Raw genomic sequence first — 6,000 nt, 5'->3', positions numbered from 1 at the left:
TTTTCCCTTTAAAGCAAACCTGAAGTGAAAATAAACTGATAAACAATACTATCTTCAGCTCTAATGCTGGATATAAACGTTACGTTTTTCCGCTCGATTTTCCCACCGACTGTTTTCCCACTCTATTCTCTTATCTTCGCTCGTTTTTCTTATCTTTTTCCATTCATTACTATTAGAAATCGAGTGCAGAATCGCTCAGGAGTAATATTGGACATGAGGAAATTTATCGGCTGCATCTATCGTACAAAAAAACGAACGTCTGTACCCAGCATAATACTATAAAGTACCATGAGGCCCCATTCACACTAGAGTGTTTTGCTGCAACTTTGGCAAAACGCTCAAGCGCTATCGCTTTTTAAAAGCGCTAGCGTAATGAAACCCTATGGGCCCGTTCTTACTTGGGCAATTTGCGGTAATCGCCGCAAATCAGCCAAAAAACTGGGAAAACCGCCAAACGCATCGCCTGCAACATTTTCAGGCGATTTCCCGGCAATCGTGTTTCAGTGCTTTAGAAGCGCTAAACGCGATCGCAGTAAAATCGCTGCAGTGTTCACTGATTTTTCCGTATGAAATTGCAGAAAGATCACTCCTGCAAAAATCGTCGGCGTTTTGTAAGTGTGAATGGGGCCGAAGAGTGAAAAAGGCTTCCAGGGCTGCAGGGAAGGCAAATAAAAAGGCACATACTGTGCAAATTGCTTCATTAGCACCTTTATAGCAGGAGCTGAAAACCACTTGTCTTCAAGTGAAAAAGAGTAATTGGTTCCACCTATTGTAATACATTATATTGTAATACTCTCTTGAGAATTACCCAAATTTTGGTAGCAAATCAATTGACCTTTTAAATGCATTTATTTTTCAGATAAGTTGTTTCATTGCCTAGTATGTGCCCAGTTGGCCAAGTAGCCCCACTTTATCAGGTTTAGCAATGTATTTTCTTACCATATTTTTTTAGACTATAAAAGACGCTCCAGACCATAAGACACACCTAGGTTTAGAGGACAAAAACCAGGGGGGGGGGGGGGGGGGGGAATATATACTAAACCTGGTGCGTCCATGGTGAAGGGACATTTTATGGATTATGCCACCTTTGTACCTCTCGTGTCTCCCTGTGTCAGCCTCTGCCCTCCTCTATGCCCCTTTGTGTCCTCCTCTGCATGGACACAGGACAAGGTGTCCCGGACATTGCGGAGGGTTGGAGGTTCGTATTGGCAGGCGTTCACAAGTCAGGAACTCCCTGCATTTGGACTATAAGATGCAGGGATTTTTTTTCTCCCACTTTTGAGATTTATAGTCCAAAAATTACAGAGATTCCACCAAGAATTTAATAGTAATATAAATCAATATACGCTTATGTATTAAAAATTCTTTTATTTACATTTTTGTTTCAATATAAAAATTGTACACAATAGGAGGCAAGGTGTGTTTTGTGATTAATGTACATGAAGTACCTCCTGATTACTACTGAAGCACAGTCATGTATGTTACGTTTCTGCTCAAGGCAAAGTCCTGTCAATAGGATTACACGATTCTATAGGAGACTTAAAGGACCACTATCAAAAAATTTAAAATACAGTCCAAAATGTAAAAAAATGTACATTTCTCCCAGAGTAAAATGCACTCCAAATTACTTTTTTTAACCTATGTTGCAGTCACTTACAATCGGTATTTGAAAAGCTGACAGATCTTGGACTGTCCATCTCCTCATACTTGATTCTCAGGGTTTTCTTTATTTTCAAACACAAGTACTAAACGTCAGATGCTCAGGCAAGCTTTATTCTTCACAAAAGCACATCCTGGAAAGGAGCTACACAAAGATATCAGCTAGCTTCCCTACTGGATTCCACACCATTTTGGCAGTTGGACTGAGCAACTGCAATTCAGTAAGTGCTTCTGTAACTCAAGAAACTAAGAATGTCCCATGAGGAGATGGACCTTTCCAAAACCTGTCAGATTTACACTACTTACTGTAAGTGATTGCCACACAGGAAACAAATAATACATAGTTAATTTTACTCTGGGGAGAAGTTGTCCACAAAGAGTGTTGACTGCTCTTTTCAACACTGAGGAAATTAAAATTGAAATACTGTCTATAAGCAGTTGAAAATTCCATTTAAAATTACTTTCAACCAAAATATACAACTTAAGTTCTCTGTCTAAATATAATAATTTCCTTTAAGGAATTCCAAAGTGCCCCTGAGTTAATCAGAAATGAAAAAGTAATTTTAGCAATATCCTCATAAACGTTCAGAAAATAGCTGTTTGTAGCATCTGCAATATTCCAGCCATGTTGTAAGTAGGGATGGCCCAGCCTTGGAGAACTCATGGAGAAGCACATGATCAGCTAATAGATTTGTAAGGCTCTGATTTGCTGGTCATGATCATGTGTTAAACCAGGAAGTCATCACAGCAAATCAGAGGCTTAAAAATCTATCAGCTGATCAAACTGGTCATGTGCTTCTCCATGAGTTCTCCAAGGCTGGGCCATCTCTAGTTGTAGGTAACCATTTTGCCTGTGAATCCAAGTAATGGACAAACCTCACCTATGCAAAATTCAGTTGGCAACCGTGAAAATAAAAAGCTTGAAACGAAGAACAGAAACCGAGAGGCCAAATATAGTGTAATATTTAAGTCAATTGTGTAGATCAAAATGCGAATAACAATATTTATACTCACAAACACGGGTTACCACACAGGCAACCACTGGCAAGGCAGGTGGGGAGAATTAGGACCTGACCCCACTCAGGTTTAAGAAGTCGCTCTCTGTAGATAGGAAGAAATGGGTATACACCCCTCCCCCAAGGGTGGACTAGACTGATTGCAAATTTGTACACAGAGGCACCAACAAGGTTATAAATGTTTAAAAACCATTTAAAAGGGGGAAGTTTGGTGGACTTACTTCCCTTGTAGAAAAACAGACTAAAGAACATTATTGTAATTCACATTTATTAGATACTCCAAAGTGAAACGCGTTTCACAGGTCTCAATCCTGCTTCATCAGGCAATTAATTGAAGAAAGCAACAAAGGTCTGTGCTGTTGTGCTTGGCTAAGTCCACCAAACTTCCCCCTTTTAAACGGTATTTAAAAGTTTTTAACCTTGTTGGCGCCTCTGTATACAAATTTGTGAAAATAAAATAGGTGGCCATACATGTAGTCATTTAAAAAGGAAATTGCATGTCCAATTACATACATCACTAAAGGATCATTTATTCGATCACAAATGGAAGGCAACCTAAATTTCCAATCTTTGTGAAATCAGAGTTGCCGTTACACAAATCGTTATGTATTTAAATAGCACTGACATGTTCAGTACCGCTGTACAGAGTCATAGTCCTATCACCAACTGCCTTTCTTAGGAGCTCAGAATTTAATCCCCAATCATAGTCTGATGTCCTTACTAAACCATTCAACTTAGTATGTTTATGGGACGTGGGAGGAAAATGGTGTGCCTGAAGAAAACTCACGCCAACACAGGGAGAACATACAAACTCCATGCACAAAGTGTCCAGGCAAGGGATTGGACCCAATATGTCAAAATTTCAGTTTACATTGAAAACTGAATTGCTACAGGTGTGGCCACCTTAAATTATTTTAATTTAGAGTTATGTGTTGACAGTGGCAACAAAGGAAATTAAGGTTTTCAAATACACAGATCTTTTCATGGCAACATCATTTAGGATTTACATAAAAAAAAAAAAAAAGCTATCTGCACTTGAAGGATTTCTTTAAAGGAATACTGTAGGGGGGGGGGGGGGGGGGGGGTTCAGGGGAAAATTTGTTGAACTTACCTGGGGGCTTCTAATGGTCACTCACCGATGCTCCGGTCCCGCCTCCGGTTCATTTCTGGAATTTCAGACTTTAAAGTCTGAAAACCACTGCGCCTTGCGTTGCCGTGTCCTCGCTCCCGCTGATGTCACCAGGAGCGTACTGCGCATGCCTGCACAGTATGCTCCTGATGACATCAGCGGGAGCGAGGACACGGCAACGCAGGCGCAGTAGTTTTCAGACTTTAAAGTTTGAAATTCCAGAAGTGAATGGGGGACCATTAGAAGCCCCGGGTAAGTTCAACTCATTTTCCCCAAACCCCCCTACAGTATTCCTTTAAATACTTATTTTTTGATTGAAATGTGCTCATATCACATGGTTTTCAGTATGTCTGATGTATATTTTTTGAAGCCACTGAACACCTATGCAGTTGTATGGCTGTAAAAGTTGTAATAACATAAAAGTCAGAAACGATTCTGCAGCAATCTTGTAGTTCTATTAACAGCAGTAACTATGGATATAAATGCAGTTTGTGGAAGCGTAAAGCTAAATGAAGGTCGAGTAAAGATTATCCAGCTTATATCAGGATCCCGAAATTACTTTTTTCTTACCTGTAAAATATTTGGCTAAAGTAATGATGAACACTTTCAGTTCAGTCATTCTGCTGAAACAGTACAGTTATGACTTACCAAATATACTCGCATATAAGCTGACCCGCGTATAAGCCAAGGTACTTTCTTTTCCCTCCGAAACAGGAAAAAGTGATCGACTCCCGTATAAGTCCCCTCCCCAGTATAGCCAGATGTGCCCCCATTACAAGTCGGCCCCCTCCCCATACCCAAATGTGACCCAAGTATGACCCAAGATGGCATCATAGATATGAGACACAGTGATTGTCACACAGGAAGAATCCCAGATCATTGCATTGCTAATACGTTGCTGGCACTCTCCGATCCACAAGCCAGGGGACACAGGGCACAATCTGCACACCATGTTGCAGGGGATGGGGGTACAGACACAGCAGGGAGCCAGATGGCAAGAGCTGGATCACTAATGCATGATCCTTACGCTTCTCTGTTAGTAACAAAACCTGTTTCACCATCCATTCTGCTGCACTGACTCGCATAAAAGCCGAGGGGGTAACTCTCCAGCACATTTTTTTTGTGCTGAAAAATTAGGCTTATACACAAGTATATAAGGTAAGTGAGATTTGAAAACACTTCCCCCCTAGTAGCAGACAATGTTTTAAATATTCAGTCTTCGTTTGCTAGACCATCTGAGGAAAATCTTAAAGAATTAACTCCTATATGTACAAAAAAATTGCATTAAAAAGGTAGAGCTATAAACACTTACCATGACAGGGTTGGCAGTTTCCTGAGATTGCACTATTGCTGACAATTAGGCCTCTTTCAGACGGCCAACTGACAGGCAGTGAGAATTCACCGCTTATCAGCTGCTCTCCTGCACTGGCCAGGCATTTCCTAGCAATTGGTACTGGCTCTGGACAGCCCTCCCCACCAATGGAGTCACATCTGAGTGCGGCCGCAGTTCTCAGTCGATGGTTATCAGCCACTACAATTCGGCTGCTTTTAAATTGCACCCAAATTGCACTGGCGGGTGACAAACAGGATACTGCCCCGTGTCTGTAAGAAAACTTAAAGGCAAGACTTAATATTTGTCAAAAAAAGAAAGGCAGGACTTAAAAAAAAAAAAATGTTCATCATATTTATAAAGAGCAAACAGCATGGCAGAAACTGTATAGATTATTAAATGGCATTGAAAGTGTAAAAATGCTATTGGCATCAAAGCAGAATGGAGGACAGGGCGTTTATTTCAAACACCAGTTGCCCCCCCCCCCCCCCCCCTTTTTTTATCCCAAATCATACTTTAAAAAGTAGAAATCTGCAGCTGCAAGTGAAATCAACCTTAACCTTTTTTTGTTTGTTTTTGCAGTAAATAAATGTTTGTTGCTTCCAGTCCAAAAGTTTCATTCAAGTGAAGGGTTTGCCATTTAATAGCAAGTATGGCAGGAGATTAAAGCACTGACATCCATCTTGAAAAAGAGATTAGAAGATTGCCTTATTTATAAATATGGTGATCATACAATGGTAATAGGCTTAAAAATGTATGCATGATGTACTACTTCAAAATGTATGAATGTTGGACTGCTTCTTAGAGTAATAGAGTAATATTAGTTCTGCTCTATTGAGCCACTTAATCGGCAGTTCTGGGCATTG

This window comes from Hyperolius riggenbachi, chromosome 2 (assembly GCF_040937935.1).
Source record: "Hyperolius riggenbachi isolate aHypRig1 chromosome 2, aHypRig1.pri, whole genome shotgun sequence".
Lineage (NCBI taxonomy): Eukaryota > Metazoa > Chordata > Amphibia > Anura > Hyperoliidae > Hyperolius > Hyperolius riggenbachi.
The sequence above is the reverse complement of the archived record's forward strand: the minus strand, read 5'-3'. Positions refer to the sequence as shown.